The sequence below is a fragment of the Podarcis raffonei genome, chromosome 10 (genome assembly GCF_027172205.1).
Source record: "Podarcis raffonei isolate rPodRaf1 chromosome 10, rPodRaf1.pri, whole genome shotgun sequence".
Classification (NCBI taxonomy): domain Eukaryota; kingdom Metazoa; phylum Chordata; class Lepidosauria; order Squamata; family Lacertidae; genus Podarcis; species Podarcis raffonei.
Genome location: NC_070611.1, coordinates 78,743,471 through 78,764,704, shown reverse-complemented (window position 1 = coordinate 78,764,704; position 21,234 = coordinate 78,743,471). Strand labels below are relative to the sequence as shown.

Below are 21,234 nucleotides of genomic sequence, written 5' to 3'. Positions count from 1 at the left end.
TAAGTAAAGGGAGGGAGAAGGACTTTGTAGCGTCCTTCGTAGAGAAGACGAACGACTGTCAGGTCAGGAAAGACCTGGGAAAAGGCTGGCGGGTTTTTGCTTTGGTTGAAAAATGGGATCCCCACATTCTAAGAGTTCTAACCGCCAGACTAAAAGGCATGTGCTGGTTGCAGCGGGGGGGGGGGGGCTCCCTGGATGCTTCAGCAGCCGGCCTCCTCTGCGTCTCCTGGCCCCCTCCTCTCCTCCCTCTGAGCCTGAACTGCTCTCTGCCCCAGACTCTTCCTGCTCACCTAACCCTGTGTCCTCCTCAGCTTGCAACATCTCCCCTCCCATTCTGCTCCCCTTTCTCCCTCTTTCAGCTCATTGCCATCCCACCACCAGGAAGGCAGCCCTCCTTCTGAAACACCAAGAGAGTAAAAGGACAGTTCTCTGAATGGAGAGGAGCAGAAAGTGGAGTCCCCTCAAGATCAGTATTGGGACCTGTGGCTTTTCAAGTTGTTCATAAATGATCTAGACTTAGGAGGGAGCAGGGAGGGGGCAAAGTTTGCTGATGGCAGCAAATTGTCCAGGGTTGTTCAAACAAAGAGAGATTGCAAGGAGCTCCAAAGGGACTTCTTCATACGGGGTGAATGGGCAGAAAATACAGTTCATTATCAATAAGATTAAAGGGATGCATGTTGGGACAAAAAACCAAACACCTGTTAATATACATGTAATATGTACAGGCTCATGGGGTCTGAACTGGATTTCCCTGTGTGCTCTAGACCAGGGGAGAGGGGAGCTGGTCGCAGCAGGAGGGGGAATCTCTATGGATGCTTCAGCTGATGGCCTCCTCTGGGTCTCCTGGCCCCCTCCTCTCCTCCCTCTGAGTCTGAACTGCTCTCTGCCCCAGACTCTTCCCGCTCACCAAACCCTGTTTCCTCCTCAGCTTGCAAAATCTCCCCTTCCGGTCTGCTCCCCTTTCTCCCTCTTTTGGCTCATCCCCCCACCAGTCCCCAGGCTCTGAGTCTTCTTCCCTTGTGGGTCCCCCAACTGGTGCCTCCCCCCCCCCTCACCAGCCAGTCCATGACAACAGCAGCAGCTACAGCACTGTGGTCCTCTGGTGGGAAAACTCCTGAGTACATGACTGAATCAAAAATTCTGGGACTATGGAAAAATACTATCTTCCTCAAACCCCAGAATGAGCAGGAGCTCTGGGGTTGCCCCATGGGGTTCATGAGTGAAGATGAGCCCCCAGGAGACTTCCCTGGTACCTGCAGCCCCTCCTTCCCCCTCTTGAAATTAGGCTGGGGGGGGGAATCTCCCATTCAATTTCAGTATTTCAAGTTTTCTTCAGAACGCGCAGGGCAGGAGGCAGCGATGAAGTTCTGGTGAAGAAGCAGTGCTGGGAGATCATGCGGTGGGGGGGTGACAGAGTTTAGTGCAAAAACCAGAGGTACTTTCATCTAAAATTATACTCACCATTGTGAGATGTTGCCTGCATTATTTCATTATTATACAGTTTTACATATAAACACCAGAACTTCACATATACCTCATGCTTTTAGGAATGATTTCCTGCTGAGTTCATTGCTCAGAGTGGACTCTGAGAGGAAGACATCCCACACTCCATACATCTAAATGGGTTCTCCCAGGTGAGAGTCCCTGGATGTTCCTTGATAACTCCGTTATAAATAAAGCACTTTTTGCAGTCTTTTCATTTAAACTGCTTCTCCTCTTTGAGGTTGTTGATGGTTTGAAGGGTTTCAACTCTTAAAGTTCTTTCTGTCCATATGTCTGTTGATTTTGAACTTCCACTAAGAGTGAACCTCTATCTACTTTCCTGATATTTATATGGTTTGTCTTTTGTGTGAGTTTGTTGACAAAAATCAAGGGTTTCACTCTGACTGAAGCTCTTTCCACACTCCATGCATTTAAATGGTTTCTCCCCTGTGTGAGTCCATTGATGATTTCTAAGGCTTCCATTTTCACTAAAGCTCTTCCCACACTCGATACATTTATATGGTTTCTCCCCTGTGTGAGTCCGTTGATGATTTCTAAGGTGTGCACTCCGATTGAAGCTATTTCCACAATCCATACATTTAAATCATTTCATACCGATGTGAGCCTGTTGATGTCTTCTCAGGTTTCCACTATTACTAAAGCTCTTTCCACACTCCATACATTTAAATGGTTTCACCCCTGTGTGAGTCCGTTGATGTTGTCTAAGGCTTCCACTATTACTAAAGCTCTTTCCACACTCGATACATTTATATGGTTTCTCCCCTGTGTGAGTCCGTTGATGTTGTCTAAGGCTTTCACTGAAACTGAAGCTCTTTCCACACTCCATGCATTTAAATGGTTTCTCCCCTGTGTGAGTCCGTTGATGGGATCTAAGGTTTCCATTCCGACTGAAGTCCTTTCCACACTCCATACATTTAAATGGTTTCTCACCTGTGTGAGTCCGTTGATGGTTCCTAAGGCTTCCATTTTCACTAAAGCTCTTTCCACACTCCATACATTGAAATGGTTTCTCCCCTGTGTGAGTCCGTTGATGGGATCTAAGGAATCCATTCTGACTGAAGTCCTTTCCACACTCCATACATTTAAATGGTTTCTCACCTGTGTGAGTCCTTTGATGGGATCTAAGGTGTCCATTCTGACTGAAGTCCTTTCCACACTCCATACATTTAAATGGTTTCTCCCCTGTGTGAGTCCGTTGATGGGATCTAAGGTGTCCATTCTGACTGAAGTCCTTTCCACAGTCCATACATTTAAATGGTTTCTCCCCTGTGTGAGTCCGTTGATGGGATCTAAGGAATCCATTCCGACTGAAGTCCTTTCCACACTCCATACATTTAAATGGTTTCTCACCTGTGTGAGTCCTTTGATGGGATCTAAGGTGTCCATTCTGACTGAAGTCCTTTCCACACTCCATGCATTTAAATGGTTTCTCCCCTGTGTGAGTCCGTTGATGGGATCTAAGGTTTCCATTCTGACTGAAGTCCTTTCCACACTCCATACATTTAAATGGTTTCTCACCTGTGTGAGTCTGTTGATGTTTACTAAGGCTTCCACTATTTTTAAAGTTCTTTCCACACTCCATACATTCATATGGTTTCTCCCCTGTGTGAGTCCGTTTGTGCAATTTAAGGTTTCCACTCTGACTGAAGTTCTTCCCACACTCCCTGTACTTAAAATGTTTTCTCTCTCTGTGAGTCCACTGGTGTGTTCTAAGTTTTGTATTGAAAGAGAAGCTCTTTCCGCACTCCATACCTTTTAAATGGGTTCTTTCCTTTTTGTGTTTGTTGATGTGAACTATGTGTGCTCATTCAGTGAAGCATATTCCACATTTCACACATTTTAATGGCTATTCCTAATGAAACGAAAGGTGCCCTGTCCCCTGCAATTCTGTCTTCTCCATCACCTTTTTCAGAGTGGGCAGAAAGGAAATCCTGTTTGGGTTTCAGGAAAGAGAACACAGGGGGAAAAAACCGCCATTAGCACCTTCTCTTATTTCAACATCTGCTACGTTCTCCCATGTCCTCCCCGTGTTCCCAATTTTTAGGAAATGAAAATGGTATGATGTCAAATGGTAGTAATGCATCAGGAACCTTTCATAATGCTCAATCATCTTTAATAACACAGCATGATTTCTGACATTGAATTATATATAAATTGCAGTATTGAAATGCGCCTGCTCCCACTTCATATTCTGATATTACTCTACTCTGCTTGTCTGTTTCTTACTTGAGTGCTGTTTTGGAATGCTAAGTCAGGGTTTTACTGTGAGTTACATTTTTGATATTTTTTGGGTCCTGTTATGCTTATCTGTCTTCAGTAATAAATTTCTCAGCTGAATTACTTTTTTGCTGCCTCTGTGTTTGTTCCTACTCTGCTAACTATACATCGATCATTATGGAGGAGCAAGATCTGCAACCTCAAGCCCTCAACAGCCTCGGCCCTGTGGACCTCAAGGAGCATCTTCACCCCCATCGCTCAGTCCGGACAGGGAGGTCCGCCTCCGAGGGTCTTCTGCTGGTTCCCTTGCTGTTAGAAGTGAAGTTCCAGGGAACCAGGCAGAGGGCCTCCTGCCCCATGGAATGCCCTCCCTTCAAAGGGCAAGGAAACAGGCAACTATCTGACATTTAGAAGACAGCTGTATCAGGAGGTTTTTAATGTTGGATGTTTTACTGTCTTGTATATGTACTGTACTGTCGGGAAGGTAAACGGCCTTTCCGTGAGCTGCTCTGGTTCGCCAGAAGCAGCTTAGTCATGCTGCTCACATGACCCGGAAGCTGTACGCTGCCTCCCTTGGGCAATAAAGCGAGATGAGCGCCGTAACCCCAGAGTCGGCCATGACTGGACCTAATGGTCAGGGGTCCCTTTACCTTTATGTACTGTAAGCTGCCCAGAGTGGCTGGGGGAAGATACTAATACTAGAACTTCTACAGTGGTACCTTGTGTTACAGACACTTCAGGTTACAGACTCTGCTAACCCAGAAATAGTACCTTCTGTTAAGAACTTTGTTTCAGGATGAGAACAGAAATCGCATGGTGGCAGCAGGAGGCCCCATTAGCTAAAGTGGTACCACAGGTTAAGAACAGTTTCAGGTTAAGAATGGACCTCCAGAAAGAATTCAGTTCTTAACCCGAGGTACCACTGCACTATTATTTTTATCATGTGATTTTTTGCTGTTAATTTGGAATTTGTACTGCAATATCAGCTCACGAAATGTTATGGGTGGAGAAAATCACAGGGTTGCCGTAAACTATAATCCCACCCACAAACTCTCATTCACATACAGTCTGTAAATTTGGGGAGGTCACACACCTCACCTGTGCTAATACTGGCAGTCTTGGGACCGCACAGGCACACCCGGTGTGTAGAGCCTCCAGCCACAGGCACTGTCTATCCTGAAAATGGGTCCTTTGACTGGGAAGATTCAGGCAGTCACTGTCATCGGATGATGATGGATTGTATCTCAGCTTGTCAGTCACTCTGACATTGCCTACAAAGAGTAAGAGGAACAGAAATGCTTTTGAGGTGCAACTTCTGTATCGATCCTGAGAGCCATTCCATGGACTCTGCACCCCTGTTTCTGATGACAGGTGTACATTATCCTCATACACAGTGGAAAAGACAATAAAGATGGAAGCCTGAGGGAGAGGAAAAGGTTTCTGGCTGCTTCCTGGGTGGGATTGCGGAAACCAAGAGCCGCTTCTGAGAAGGCCTCCCCCCTCCCCTCTTCCTCTCGGGATTTCCTCTCCTCTCCAGGGGACCAATGGCTGGACTGGGCAGGGGCTCATGGGGGCTCATGGGGTGGGAAGAGGATGGAGCTTGCAGGAAGGGGTGGGGGGACTGGACCCCCCACTTTCCAGGGATCCCTCCCTGGTCGCCTTGAAGGGGGGGGTCGATTCCTGGGCGGGAGAGAGAAGCCAAGGCGCCCACCCCGAGATTTCCCAAGGAAGCCACGATGGAGACTTTTCTCCAAAGACTGGTCCTCCTATCTCCCCCCCATGCTGTGCTTCTTTGCCCCAGGGATGCTCTCTCCCCCCCCTTGGCCCCCTTCGTCTCTCCCGGAGTCTCCCCTGCACCCAGACGCCCCCTTGGCTCACCCCTCGCCAGGCGCGACCCATCTCTCCGCCCCTTTTGCCCCCCAAGACGAGCAAGGGGGGACAGGGGGGTCTCTATCCTGGCTTCTCTCCGCGCCCCAGGGATGCCTGCGCGGGGGAAACGGGGCCAGGGAGTCCTCGTGGGTGGGCGCCCCATCTCCGCCCCTTGGCAGCACGCGTGCAGGATCCAGGCCCCACGGAAGGCGCTTGGGGGAGCTGGAGGGGTCTCTGGGTCCTTTTCTCCCCCCTCCCCCCCCCGTGACCCATTTACCTCTTTGTCCTCGCTCCCGATTCTCCTTTCCTGCAACATCCACGGGGGGGGTCCTCTGCCTCCTCCCTCCCCTTTCCGAAAGCGCCCCCCTAGAGCTGTGGGGCGGAGCAGCAATCCGGAGTGGAAGCTCCACTTGCGGGAGAAGAAGGGAGGTTGGGAGGGGGGCTCCCCCCCCATTCCCGGAGCAGAAGCCGGATTGGAGGAGGAGGAGGAGGAAGGGGTGGGATGTTTGGGGGCGGGATCTGGGCTTGTGGGGGCGGGGTGAGAGGAGGAGGTGCCGGGAGGGGAGGGAAAGAATTGAGGGGGGAGGAGAAGGTTCCCCCCTCCCCTCTTCCTTCTGGGATCAGGAGAGCGCGGGAGGGGCTGATCCCGGAGATCCAGCTGCAAACAGAGGTCCCCCCCCACAAGTGCAACATCCTCCCCCACCCCACCCCACGAGCTTAGATCCCTCCGTGTTTTAGGTCTTGGTGCTGTTCAGACCAGGAATGGAGGGGGGCAGCTAAACGACTCCCCCCAAATCCCAGCTCTGACTCAGGCCAGGACAAGGACCGCGGACACAGGCCCCGTCCAGGCACAAGAGCCAAGAGGCTCAGAAAAGCAGCCTGTTAAGGAAAAATCTAGGTGTGAGGCTGCTCAGTCACAATAGGTTCAAAGAGCAAATTTTGAACCCCGAGGATGGGGTGACAAAGACTTTTAAAACTTTCCCACCACATCCCAGAATACAGTTCGAAGGGGAGGGGTTAACCTTGGCAAACATGTGCAGACAAGTCCTTGGTACAAGATTAGCATAAGCAGACATGGCAGGGCAAGACTCAGGTATAAGATTAGCATAGACAAATGTGTCTTAAGTACCCACCACCCAAAAGTGCAATAGGAGTTCCTTTGCAAAACAGGGATGCAGAAAAGGGAGGTATGGGGAAGTCGTTGAAATAAGGCTTAAGAAAAAGAGGTTATGAAATTATACGTGTTTATATGTTTGTTTGTCTATGTATTGTTAGTTGTAATGTGTTTTAATTCATGTTGGAAAATCAATAAAAATTTATTAAAAAAAAAAGGAGTTCCTTTGCATGTCTGGAGCCTGAGGCGAGTCAGGTGATGAGATTTGGCTTCCTTTGGCTAACAATGAGCCCAGCAATTGTCACCTCTGAGAACTTCCTGGAGTCCTTTTGCCAGGGGAAAATAGCTTTGGAATGGGGGGAACTGGGAAAGGAGATGATTTTATATTATTTTTAAAGTTAGGTGGCTTCTCTGAGCTGTCAGGTTGGAAGGATATATTCAGGCATAATATTTGTAATATTTAACTTTAAAGATGTGCCCCCCCTGTAATTTCCGTAACAAGCCGATACAATTGTAGCCAGAAGCGGATTCCAAAGTCTGAGGGCTCCCTTGGACGAGAAACAAGGAGACCAGCCAGGAAAAGCAGAGCAAAAGAGCAGCCAGTAGGTCTTGATTGAAGACTGTCGCCACAGGACTCCCACCTGCCACCAGGTGGAACAAGATGGAAGCCCCCAACAAAAGAAGACCCCAACTTTTATTAGCTCCTAATCCCCCATGCTACACCCCCAAGACTACATCATGATTACATCATGACTACATCATTGACACATCACAAAGAGGAGGGGTTGAGGGAGGAGTTGTGGTGGTAACCTGAGAGTCTTGTTGAGAGCCAGTGGGGTGTAGTGGTTAAGAGCGGTAGTCTCGTAATCTGGGGAACCGGGTTCGCGTCTCCGCTCCTCCACATGCAGCTGCTGGGTGACCTTGGGCCAGTCACACTGCTCTGAAGTCTCTCAGCCCCACTCACCTCACAGAGTGCTTGTTGGGGGGGGGGAAGGAAGGGAAAGGAGAATGTTAGCCGGTTTGAGACTCCTGAAGGGGAGTGATAAAGCAGGATATCAAATCCAAACTCCTCTTCTTCTTCTTCTTTTTCTTGTCACCTGCCCGGTTGCTCCTTTCCTCTCCCCATGATTACATTCCTGCGGACAAAGAGGAGTTCATGTGTTTCCTGCAACACATGAATCCCAATCCCAAAGAAGGGCAGTGCCCAAGAATGCTCCACCTACCGTACAATTGCGCCCATTTCACACACTAGCAAGGTTATGCTTAAAATGCTACAAGGCAGGCTTAAGCAGTATGTGGACCGAGAACTTTCAGAAGGGCAAGCTGGATTTCAGAGGGACAGAGGAACCAGAGACCAAATTGCAAGTGTGCTGAATTATGGAGAAAGCTAGAAAACATTTGCTTCTGCTTCATTGACTACACAAAATCCTTTGACTGTGGCCACCGCAGCAAACTATGGCGAGTTCTTAAAGAAATGGGAGTGCCTGATCACATCTGTCTCTTGAGAAATCTCTTTGTGGGACAAGAAGCTACAGTTAGAACTGGACATGGAACAACTGATTGGTTCAAAATTGGGAAAGGAGTATGACAAGGCTGTATATTGTCTCCCTGCTTATTTAACGTAAATGCAGAATTCATCATGCGAAAGGTGGGCTGGATGAATCATGTAATAAAAAATTTAAGGTCTTATATATATAATAAATGTTCATAAATGTACCAACCAAGCACATACATAGATATGTCGACCACATGTCTGGAGCAGCTCAGGAAGACCGTCCTGAAACCATTTTGACTTCCAAACTGACCAAATGTTTTCTCTGCAAGGAGGGAGTGGGTGAGAGAACCTTCCCATTGTCTCAGGAATTGGGAAATCACCATCTCAAAGGAATGGCCAGACTACCAGGAAAGGGAATCAGATAAGGCATTATCAGATAACCAGGCAGACAGGAAAAACAACAACATTCACATTTCTGTTGCAGACCGCCTTTTCTGTGATGCAGGTATGATATTTGTGGGGGGTGGTCTGGGGTTACACCCCTTCTGTGATGTATGGAGGGGTCTTGAGCTCCAGAGCTTGAGCTCCCATTCAATTTCAGTATTTCAAGTTTTCTTCAGAACGCGCAGGGCAGAAGGCAGCGATGAAGTTCTGGTGAAGAAGCCGTGCTGGGAGATCATGCGGTGGGGGGGTGACAGAGTTTGGTGCAAAAACCAAAGGTACTTTCATCTAAAATTATACTCACTATTGTGAGATGTTCCCTTCATTATTTCATTATTATACAGTTTTACATATAAACACCAGAACTTCACATATACCTCATGCTTTTAAAGTGCCCTTTCCCTGCGCCTGTTCATTTCCCTGGGTAGACCGGAGGAGCTAGTAGCATATTTTATGAATGAACAGACTATTTGCCTACGGGAGCATCCTGACCAATCAGCCTGCACCCAACGCAGCCTCCAGCCAATCAGCACAATGCATTTGGTCTTGCAGGCCTCCTTTACCTTCTGACAAGCTGTTGACAGCTCCCTGCTCTGAGAAGAATGGACTGACACCTCGTATCCTTGCTAAGCCCATCAAAATTGATACAATGTAGCAATTCGTTTCCCAAATGAGCTGCCACTGTTTCAAAGGGCTAAAAAAAAATAAAAATTCATACAAAATCACCCGTACCACCGATTCTCTTGCTTTCAATGCCAAACTGCTCCATTTCCTCAGGACTTCAAGACTGCCCAGTACCTTCCATAATCCCTCAAGCGGGAGGTCACGGTCACGTACACCCAGGAAAGACCTCATTGATGCCAAATCACCCAGTCTAGCCCTTCCTCCAGGCTCGGCCGGGTGACAGACTATGCAAACTAAGACCCCATTGTTCTCTTACCACTGGTACTCAGAACGTGCCTTTCAATACATGTTCCAACTCTGCATGTTTCCCCCTCCCTCCTCCATATGTTAATCCCGTGTAACCCACCCCTTTTCTGATGTAATTGTGATGTAGCAATGATGTAGTGATGATGCCTTTGAACTGTATCTGGGGTAATGGTGGGAAGTTTTAAAAGTTCATGTCACCCCATCCTCGGGGTTCAATCTTGCCTTGAACCTGTTGCGCAATAAACGTGGATCTTCTCCAACTTGCTCCAGTCTCTGGCTGCGCTCCTTTTGTTCCGCAGGGAACCGCGGACTCAGTCCGATGAGCTGGGTGGCAGAGCAGCCTCGCACCTAGATTTTCCATAACAATGTCTTGTATATATAATAAATGTTCATAAATTTACCAACAAAGCACATACATAGATATGTGGACCACATGTCTGGAGCAGCTCAGGAAGACCGCCCTGAAACCATTCTGACTCCCAATCTGACCAAATGTTTTCTCTGCAAGGAGGGAGCGGGTGAGGGAACCTTCCCATTGTCTCAGGAATTGGGAAATCACCATCTCAAAGGAAGGGCCAGACTACCAGGAAAGGGAATCAGATAAGGCATTATCAGATAACCAGGCAGACAGGAAAAACAACAACATTCACATTTCTGTTGCAGACCTCCGTTTTTGTGATGTAGGTATGATATTTGTGGGGGGTGGTCTGGGGTTACACCCCTTCTGTGATGTATGTATGATGTATGGAGGGGTGGTCTGGAGCTCCAGGGCAAAGAATTTAAAATGTCTATATAAGGGCAGGCACGCCTTGGTTGGGGGTCCTCCTCAGGGGAGCACCCTGTTGCAGCAGATCAATCAAGATCAGGCTTACTAGCTGCTTTGCTTCTCAATAGTCTCTGGTTGCCTCTGTTGTTTTCTCCTACCGATGGAGAACCTACAAGGGACTCTATAAAGGGCTCTTGTGTCCCCCATAAGGGAAGAAGGGCAGCTTTTGTTTACAACAGATGGCACCCCAGATGGGATTCAAGGGGGGCAAGGAAGGACTGGTGATCCAGCGCGCACCAGGCCATTTGCTAAGAGGAGCCACCAGTCCTCTAGTGACCCCAGGGTCTGGAAAGAACTGGAGTTCCAGCGGGGCTAACCAGAGGAAGCAACGCTTGATCAGGCCAGCCACAAGTTGACTTATTTTTTAATATAATCTTTATTGATTTAAATTACACACATATATAAAGAATTTGCCATCTCATACTGCAAAAAAAGAAAATTAAAGAAAAAACAATTAAGAAAAAAGGAAAGAAGAAAATAAAGAAAAACAAAGAACAAAAAGCAGATTTAAGTGCATAAAAAAACTTAAACTTCCTAATTAAATAAAAAAGACTTGTGACAAAATGAGGCTTCTGTTCATTCTCATTGTACTGTTTATACTGCCGTTGTCCCCCCCCCCCCAAGTTTTATATTCTTTAATGTTGTTCCGGTCTACTCCACAAACAGTATTTGTTGTGTTTACAGGTATCACTCAAGTTCTGCTAATATGGTGTGGTTGGTACAATATGATCTTATAGAATCCTTAAATATTCTCCATTCTCCAAGTATTTTCTGGTTCAATACTCCTCTAACTCTTCCCGTCAGTTTTGCTAGCTGTAAATATTCTAACATGCGTATATGGCTTCTCTTGTTGATGTCCACCAGGGTATTTTTGGCTCAAGTATTCCTTTATATTTACTCCAGATTTTATATCACGATTTTCTTATCACATGGCTCAAAAATCCTCTGTGGACCTTCACTTTTCTGTATATTAAAGAAGCATGGAATCCAGACCGATTCTCGTGGCCTTCCAAGTCTAATAGGTCCGTATCTTTTAGTGTAATCCAGTCTTTTATCCAAACCAATCCTGCCGCCGCATGGTAGAATTCCAAATCTGGCAATGCAAAACCTCCTCTCTCCTTTTGATCTGTTAATAACTGGTGTTTAATTCTCGGTTTCTTTCCACTCCATATAAATCTAGATATTTCCCTTTTCCACTCCTTAAAACAATTCATTTCCCCTAAAATGGGTATTGTTTGGATTAAGAAAATCATTTTGGGGAGGATATTCATTTTCACAACCGAGACTCTTCCCCAGAGTGAGAGATGGAGTTTGGTCCAGGTTTCCATATATTTTTTAAAAAATTTATTTTCATACTTTACTAGAATTATCCTCATATACATTTAAACTTTTATTTGAAATCCAGATCCCTAGGTAGTTAACCTTATTTTTAATTTCCAGGCCTGTTTCTTCTTGAAGTTCTTTTTTTTATTCCATTGTGAGGCTTTTTGTTCGAAGGGGAGGGGTTAACCTTGGCAAACATGTGCAGACAAGTCCTTGGTACAAGATTAGCATAAGCAGACATGGCAGGGCAAGACTCAGGTATAAGATTAGCATAGACAAATGTGTCTTAAATACCCACCCCCCAAAAGTGCAATAGGAGTTCCTTTGCAAAACAGGGATGCAGAAAAGGGAGGTATGGGGAAGTCGTTGAAATAAGGCTTAAGAAAAAGAGCTTATGAAATTATACATGTTTATATGTTTGTTTGTCTATGTATTGTTAGTTGTAATGTGTTTTAATTCATGTTGGAAAATCAATAAAAATTTATTAAAAAAAAAAAGGAGTTCCTTTGCATGTCTGGAGCCTGAGGCGAGTCAGGTGATGAGATTTGGCTTCCTTTGGCTAACAATGAGCCCAGCAATTGTCACCTCTGAGAACTTCCTGGAGTCCTTTTGCAAGGGGGAAATAGTTTTGGGATGGGGGGAACTGGGAAAGGAGATGATTTTATATTATTTTTAAAGTTAGGTGACTTCTCTGAGCTGTCAGGTTGGAAGGATATATTCAGGCATAATATTTGTAATATTTAACTTTAAAGATTTGTCCCTCCCTGTAATTTCCGTAACAAGCAGATACAATTGTAGCCAGAAGCGCATTCCAAAATCTGAGGGCTCCCTTGGATGAGAAACAAGGAGACCAGCCAGGAAAAGCAGAGCAAAAGAGCAGCCAGTAGGTCTTGATTGAAGACTGTCGCCACAGGACTCCCACCTGCCCCCAGGTGGAACAAGATGGAAGCCCCCAACAAAAGAAGACCCCAACTTTTATTAGCTGCTAAGCCCCCATGCTACACCCCCAAGACTACATCATGATTACATCATGACTACATCATTGACACATCACAAAGAGGAGGGGTTGAGGGAGGAGTTGTGGTGGTAACCTGAGAGTCTTGTTGAGAGCCAGTGTGGTGTAGTGGTTAAGAGCGGTAGTCTCGTAATCTGGGGAACCGGGTTCGCGTCTCCGCTCCTCCACATGCAGCTGCTGGGTGACCTTGGGCCAGTCACACTGCTCTGAAGTCTCTCAGCCCCACTCACCTCACAGAGTGTTTGTTGTGGGGGAGGAAGGGAAAGGAGAATGTTAGCCGCTTTGAGACTCCTGAAGGGGAGTGATAAAGCGGGATATCAAATCTGAACTCTTCTTCTTCTTCTTCTTCTTGTCACCTGCCCGGTTGCTCCTTTCCCCTCCCCATGATTATATTCCTGAGGACAAAGAGGAGTTCATGTGTTTCCTGCAACACATGAATCCCAATCCCAAAGAAGGGCAGTGCCAAAGAATGCTCCACCTATCGTCCAATTGCACCCATTACACACACTAGCAAGGTTATGCTTAAAATGCTACAAGGCAGGCTTAAGCAGTATGTGGACCGAGAACTTTCAGAAGGGCAAGCTGGATTTCAGAGGGACAGAGGAACCAGAGACCAAATTGCAAGTGTGCTGAATTATGGAGAAAGCTAGAAAACATTTACTTCTGCTTCATTGACTACACAAAATCCTTTGACTGTGGCCACCGCAGCAAACTATGGCGAGTTCTTAAAGAAATGGGAGTGCCTGATCACATCTGTCTCTTGAGAAATCTCTTTGTGGGACAAGAAGCTACAGTTAGAACTGGACATGGAACAACTGATTGGTTCAAAATTGGGAAAGGAGTATGACAAGGCTGTATATTGTCTCCCTGCTTATTTAACGTAAATGCAGAATTCATCATGCGAAAGGCTGGGCTGGATGAATCATGTAATAAAAAATTTAAGGTCTTATATATATAATAAATGTTCATAAATGTACCAACCAAGCACATGCAGATATGTCGACCACATGTCTGGAGCAGCTCAGGAAGACCGTCCTGAAACCATTTTGACTCCCAATCTGACCAAATGTTTTCTCTGCAAGGAGGGAGCGGGTGAGGGAACCTTCCCATTGTCTCAGGAATTGGGTAATCACCATCTCAAAGGAAGGGCCAGACTACCAGGAAAGGGAATCAGATAAGGCATTATCAGATAACCAGGCAGACAGGAAAAACAACAACATTCACATTTCTGTTGCAGACCGCCTTTTCTGTGATGTAGGTATGATATTTGTGGGGGGTGGTCTGGGGTTACACCCCTTCTGTGATGTATGTATGATGTATGGAGGGGTGGTCTGGAGCTCCAGGGCAGGGAATTTAAAATGTCTATATAAGGGCAGGCACACCTTAGTTGGGGGTTCTCCTCAGGGGAGCACCCTGTTGCAGCAGATCAATCAAGATCAGGCTTACTAGCTACTTTGCTTCTCAATAGTCTCTGGTTGCCTCTGTTGTTTTCTCCTACCGATGGAGAACCTACAAGGGACTCTATGAGGGGCTCTTGTGTCCCCCATAAGGGAAGAAGGGCAGCTTTTTTTTACAACAGATGGCACCCCAGATGGGATTCAAGGGGGGCAAGGAAGGACTGGTGATCCAGCGCGCACCAGGCCATTTGCCAGGAGGAGCCACCAGTCCTCTAGTGACCCCAGGGTCTGGAAAGAACTGGAGTTCCAGCGGGGCTAACCAGAGGAAGCAACGCTTGATCAGGCCAGCCACAAGTTGACTTATTTTTTAATATAATCTTTATTGATTTAAATTACACACATATATAAAGAATTTGCCATCTCATACTGCAAAAAAAGAAAATTAAAGAAAAAACAATGAAGAAAAAAGGAAAGAAGAAAATACAGAAAAACAAAGAAGAAAAAGCAGATTTAAGTGCATAAAAAAACTTAAACTTCCTATTAAATAAAAAAGACTTGTGACAAAATGAGGCTTCCATTCATTCTCATTGTACTGTTTATACTGCCGTTGTCCCCCCCCCCATCAAGTTTTATATTCTTTAATGTTGTTCCGGTCTACACAAACAGTATTTGTTGTGTTTACAGGTATCACTCAAGTTCTGCTAATATGGTGTGGTTGGCACAATATGATCTTATAGAATCCTTAAATATTCTCCATTCTCCAAGTATTTTCTGGTTCAATACTCCTCTAACTCTTCCCGTCAGTTTTGCTAGCTGTAAATATTCTAACATGCGTATATGGCTTCTCTTGTTGATGTCCACCAGGGTATTTTTGGCTCAAGTAGTCCTTTATATTTATTCCAGATTTTATATCACGATTTTCTTATCACATGGCTCAAAAATCCCCTGTGGACCTTCACTTTTTTGTATATTAAGGAAGCATGGAATCCAGACTGATTCTCGTGGCCTTCCAAGTCTAATAGGTCCGTATCTTTTAGTGTAATCCAGTCTTTTATCCAAACCAATCCTGCCGCCGCATGGTAGAATTCCAAATCTGGCAATGCAAAACCACCCTTCTCCTTTTTATCTGTTAATAACTGGTGTTTAATTCTCGGCCTGTTTCTTCTTGAAGTTCTTTTTTTTATTCCATTGTGAGGCTTTTTGTCAGTAATTTAGTTTTTTGGTAGTTTATTTGCAGCCCCAGGCCGGCCATAAATTAATCTAGTAAAAGACCCTGGGATGGCCAGGAGCAGCGCATGCGGACGTGAGTCTAGGAATGGAGAAGATTGTGGGCGGGATTCTCTGAAACACCCAGCAACCCAGATTCTCATCCTTTGCTGTCTCTTTTGCTTACGGTCTTCACTCCCAGTCTTCCTGGCAAGAGGTAGCGAGGAGGGGGAGGGGAGAATAGGAGAATTGGGGTTCTGCAATTAGAGAGGCAATGAACTGCAAGGGGAGAACCCCAATCAAAGCTCTCATTCCCTGTCGGGGAACCTGAGATCTGAAACTTTTCCTTTTTCCCAAGGAAGACACCCCAAGGCTGGTCCAAGTGGCCAGTTTGGATAGCAAGGGACTTCGGCTCGGTTTCCAATTTCTCTTTTTATCGTAAATGCAGCTGCACCGGCAGCACCAAGATCCAGAAGGAAGTGACTGGTGTGCGTCAGAGCGCAAGAGCGTTTACAGTTCCTTTCCTTTCTCTCTGGAGCAGCCGGATTTGGCACTGGGCTGCCAGGCGTCCAGTGGAAAGGGACTCTTTTCCCTAGAGTGTAAGAGGCAGAAAAGGTTGCTGGGACCCCATGGTAAATAAAGGGAGGGAGAAGGGCTTTGTAGAGTCCTTCGTAGAGAAGACGAACGACTGTCAGGACAGGAAAGACCTGGGAAAAGGCTAGCGGGTTTTTGCTTTGGTTGAAAAATGGGATCCCCACATTCTAAGAGTTCTAACCGCCAGACTCAATGGCATGCGCTGGTCGAAGCAGGGGGGGGGAGTCTCCCTGGATGCTTCAGCAGCCGGCCTCCTCTGGGTCTCCTGGCCCCCTCCTCTCCTCCCTCCAAGCCTGAACTGCTCTCTGCCCCAGACTCTTCCTGCTCACCAAACCCTGTTTCCTCCTCCGCTTGCAATATCTCCGCTTCTGGTCTGCTCCCTTTTCTCCCTCTTTCGGCTCATTGCCACCCCACCACCAGGAAGGCAGCCCTCCTTCTGAAACACCAAGAGAGTAAACAGAAAGTTCTTTGAATGGAGATGAGCAGAAAGCGGAGTCCCCTCAAGATCAGTATTGGGACCTGTGGCTTTTCAACTTGTTCATAAATGATCTAGACTTCGGAGGGAGCAGGGAGGGGGCAAAGTTTGCTGATGGCAGCAGATTGTCCAGGGTTGTTCAAACAAAGAGAGATTGCAAGGAGCTCCAAAGGGACTTCTCCAAACGGGGTGAATGGGCAGAAAATACAGTTCATTATCAATAAGATTAAAGTGATGCATGTGTATGTGTGTGGGGGGGACACCATCTTAATATCATGTACAGGCTCATGGGGTCTGAACTGGATTTCCCTGTGTGCTCTAGACCAGGGGAGAGGGGAGCTGGTCGCAGCAGGAGGGGGAATCTCTATGGATGCTTCAGCTGATGGCCTCCTCTGGGTCTTCTGGCCCCCTTCTCTCCTCCCTCTGAGCCTGAACTGCTCTCTGCCCCAGACTCTTCCCGCTCACTAAACCCTGTTTCCTCCTCAGCTTGCAAAATCTCCCCTTCCGGTCTGCTCCCCTTTCTCCCTCTTTCGGCTCATCCAACCACCAGTACCCAGGATCTGAGCCTTCTTCCCTTGTGGGTCCCCCAGCTGGTGCCTCCCCCACCCTCACCAGCCAGTCCATGACAACAACAGCAGCCACAGCACTGTGGTCCTCTGGTAGGAAAACTCCCGAGTAGCATGAGTGAATAAAAACTTCTGGGACTATGGAAAAATACTCTCTTTCCCAAACCCTAGAATAAGCAGGAACTCTGGGGTTGCCCCATGGGGTTCATGAGTGAAGATAGCCCCCCCCAGGAGACTTCCCTGGACCCTGCAGCCCCTCCTTCCCCCTCTTGAAATTAGGCTTGGGGAAAATCTCCCATTCAATTTCAGTATTTCAAGTTTTCTTCAGAACGCGCAGGGCAGGAGGCAGCGATGAAGTTCTGGTGAAGAAGCAGTGCTGGGAGATCATGCGGTGGGGGGGGGGGTGACAGAGTTTGGTGCAAAAACCAAAAGTACTTTCATCTAAAATTATACTCACCATTATGAGATGCTGCCTTCATTATTTCATTATTATACAGTTTTACATATAAACACCAGAACTTCACATATACCTCATGCTTTTAGGAATGATTTCCTGCTGAGTTCATTGCTCAGAGTGGACTCTGAGAGGAAGACGTCCCACACTCCATACATCTAAATGGGTTCTCCCATGTGAGAGTCCCTAGATGTTCCTTAAATAAAGGTAAAGGTAAAGGGACCCCTGACCATTAGGTCCAGTCGTGACAGACTCTGGGATTGCGGCGCTCATCTTGCTTTACTGGCCGAGGGAGCCGGCGCACAGCTTCCGAGTCATGTGGCCAGCATGAGTAAGCCGCTTCTTGTGAACCAGAGCAGCGCACGGAAACACCGTTTACCTTCCCGCTGGAGCGGTACCTATTTATCTATTTGCACTTTGACGTGCTTTTGAACTGCTAGGTTGGCAGGAGCTGGGACTGAGCAACGGGAGCTCACCCCGTCGTGGGGATTCGAACCGCCAACCTTCTGACCGGCAAGTCCTAGGCTCTATGGTTTAACCCACAGCGCCACCCGCGTCCCTGTTCCTTAAATACTCCATTATAAATAAAGCACTTTCTGCAGTCTTTTCATTCAAACTGCTTCTCCTGAGTTTGTTGATGGTTTGAAGGGTTTCAATTCTTAAAGTTCTTCCTGTCCATGAGTCTGTTGATTCTGAACTTCCACTAAGAGTGAACCTCCATCTACTTTCCTGATATTTATATGGTTTCTCCTTTGTGTGAGTTTGTTGACATAAATCAAGGATTCCACTCTGACTGAAGCTCCTTCCACAGTCCATACCTTTAAATGGTTTCTCCCGTGTGTGTCCGCTGATGTTTTCTAAGATTTCCACTGTGACTGAAGCTCTTTCCACATTCCATACATTTAAATGGTTTCTCCCCTGTGTGTGTCCGCTGATGTTTTCTAAGATTTCTACTCTGACTGAAGCACTTCCCACACTCCACACATTTAAATGGTTTCTCCCCTGTGTGAGTCCGTTGATGGTTCCTAAGGTCTCCACTCTGACTGAAGCTCTTTCCACACTCGATACATTTATATGGTTTCATCCCTGTGTGAGTCCGTTGATGTTGTCTAAGGTTTCCACTTCTACTAAAGCTGTTTCCACACTCGATACATTCATATGGTTTCTCCCCTGTATGAGTCCGTTGATGTTTTCTAAGGCTTCCACTATCACTAAAACTTTTTCCACACTCCACACATTTAAATGGTTTCTCCCCTGTGTGAGTCCGTTGATGTTTCCTAAGGTGTCCATTATCACTAAAGCTCTTTCCACACTCGATACATTTATATGGTTTCTCCCCTGTGTGAGTCCGTTGATGTTGTCTAAGGCTTCCACTTTGACTAAAGCTGTTTCCACACTCGATACATTTATATGGTTTCTCCCCTGTATGAGTCCGTTGATGTTTCCTAAGGTGTCCATTATCACTAAAGCTCTTTCCACACTCGATACATTTATATGGTTTCTCCCCTGTGTGAGTCCGTTGATGTTGTCTAAGGCTTCCACTTTGACTAAAGCTGTTTCCACACTCGATACATTTATATGGTTTCTCCCCTGTGTGAGTCCGTTGATGTTTCCTAAGGTGTCCATTATCACTAAAGCTCTTTCCACACTCGATACATTTATATGGTTTCTCCCCTGTATGAGTCCGTTGATGTTGTCTAAGGCTTCCACATTTACTAAAGCTGTTTCCACACTCGATACATTTATATGGTTTCTCCCCTGTATGAGTCCGTTGATGTCTTCTAAGGCTTCCACTTTCATTAAAGCTCTTTCCGCACTCCATGCATTCAAATGGTTTCTCCCCTGTGTGTGTCCGTTGATGTATTTTAAGGTGTCCACTCTGACTAAAGCTCTTTCCACACTCTATGCATTTAAATGGTTTCTCTCCTGTGTGATTCCGTTGATGTGATCTAAGGCTTTCACTATGACTAAAGCTCTTTCCACACTCTATGCATTTAAATGGTTTCTCTCCTGTGTGATTCCGTTGATGTGATCTAAGGCTTTCACTATGACTAAAGCTCTTTCCACACTCCATGCATTTAAATGGTTTCTCCCCTGTGTGGGTCCGTTGATGTCTTCTTAGGTTTCCACTATTGCTAAAACTCTTTTCACACTCAATACATTTATATGGTTTCTCCCCTGTATGAGTCCGTTGATGTGATCTAAGGCTTGTATTACAACGGAAGCTCTTTCCACACTCGATACATTTAAATGGTTTCTCCCTGGTGTGAGTCAGTTTGTGCAATTTAAGGTGTCCACTCTGACTGAAGTTCTTCCCACACTCCCTGCATGTAAAACATTTTCTCTCTGTGTGAGTCCGCTGGTGTGTTCTAAGTTTTGCATTGAAACAGAAGCTCTTTCCGCACTCCATACCTTTAAATGGTTTCTTTCCTTTTTGTGTTCGTTGATGTGAACTATGTGTGCTCATTCAGTGAAGCATATTCCACATTTCACACATTTTAATGGCTATTCCTAATGAAATGAAAGGTGCCTTGTCCCCTGCAATTCTGTCTTCTCCATCCCCTTTTTCAGTTTGGGTTTCAGGAAAGAGAACATAGGGGGAAAAGGACACATCAACCACCATTAGCACCTTCTCTTATTTCAACATCTCCTACATTCTCCCATGTCCTCCCCATGTTCCCACTTTTTAGGAAATGAAAATGGTATGATGTTGAATGATAGTAATGCATCAGCAACCTTTCATAACCCTAAATCATCTTTAATAACACAGCATGATCTTGGAATACCGTTGTCCTGTGGGACTGCCTTTCAAATCAAGTGGTTGCCCCCATTTCCACCTCTAGATCTTCATGAATCACCTGCACAGTCCCGCTGACCTCAGGAGGTCCATATAGACCATTTTGGGAGACCCAGGCCTTCATCTTTTCTAGGGACTGTGGTCTGGGTCAGTCAGAGAACTAGTGACAAGGCTTGGTGCTTGGGGTCAGCTGAATGGGTGCTCAGGGAAGCTCCTGTTCTTGGAGATGGACCTCTGTCTACATGCCTCAGATTGCATGGAGAGAGCAGGAGAAGCAGAAGGAAAGCAGCTGGCACATGGGAATCCCAGGCGGAAACACCCACCCCCATTGCTCCTTATAATAATGATGCGCTGCTTGATCCTCTGCTTGTCTTCTGACAGAGGACTATCCTAATCTCGCACTGAAAAGCAGGATATTCAAGGCAAGGAGATAACTGTACTTCATGGTAGGTAGCCATATTGGTCTGACACAGCTGAAGTAAAAAAATAATAAAAATAGTCCAGCAGCACCTTAGGATCTTGGGAGAAAAGCAATGAGAAACCTAGACAGCATCTTAAAATGCAGAGACATCACCTTGCCGGCAAACGTCCGTATAGTTAAAGCTATGGATTTCCCAGTAGTGATGTATGGAAGTGAGAGCTAGACCATAAAGAAGGCTGATCACTGAATAATTGGTGCTTTTGAATTCTGGTGCTGGATGAGATTCTTGAGAGTCCCATGGACTGCAAGAAGATCAAACCTCTCCATTCTTAAGGAAATCAGCCCTGAGTGCTCACTGGAAGGACAGATCCTGAAGCTGAGGCTCCAATACTTTGGCCACCTCAAGAGAAGAGAAGACTCCCTGGAAAAGACCCTGATGCTGGGAAAGATTGAGGGCACAAGGAGAAGGGGACGACAGAGGACGAGATGGTTGGACAGTGTTCTCGAAGCTACCAGCATGAGGGAGGCAGTGGAAGACAGGAGTGCCTGGCGTGCTCTGGTCCATGGGGTCACAAAGAGTCGGTCACGATT

General features: G+C 46.4%; 1 protein-coding gene and 1 pseudogene across 4 annotated transcripts in view; one reads left to right on the top strand and one right to left on the bottom strand.

The window, feature by feature from the left end:
* Positions 1 to 21,234, top strand: part of LOC128422442 (zinc finger protein 665-like) — a 352,200-nt gene that overhangs the window by 55,114 nt on the left and 275,852 nt on the right. The gene's annotated exons all lie outside the window — the stretch shown is intronic.
* Positions 713 to 19,974, bottom strand: LOC128422462 (zinc finger protein 91-like; annotated as a pseudogene).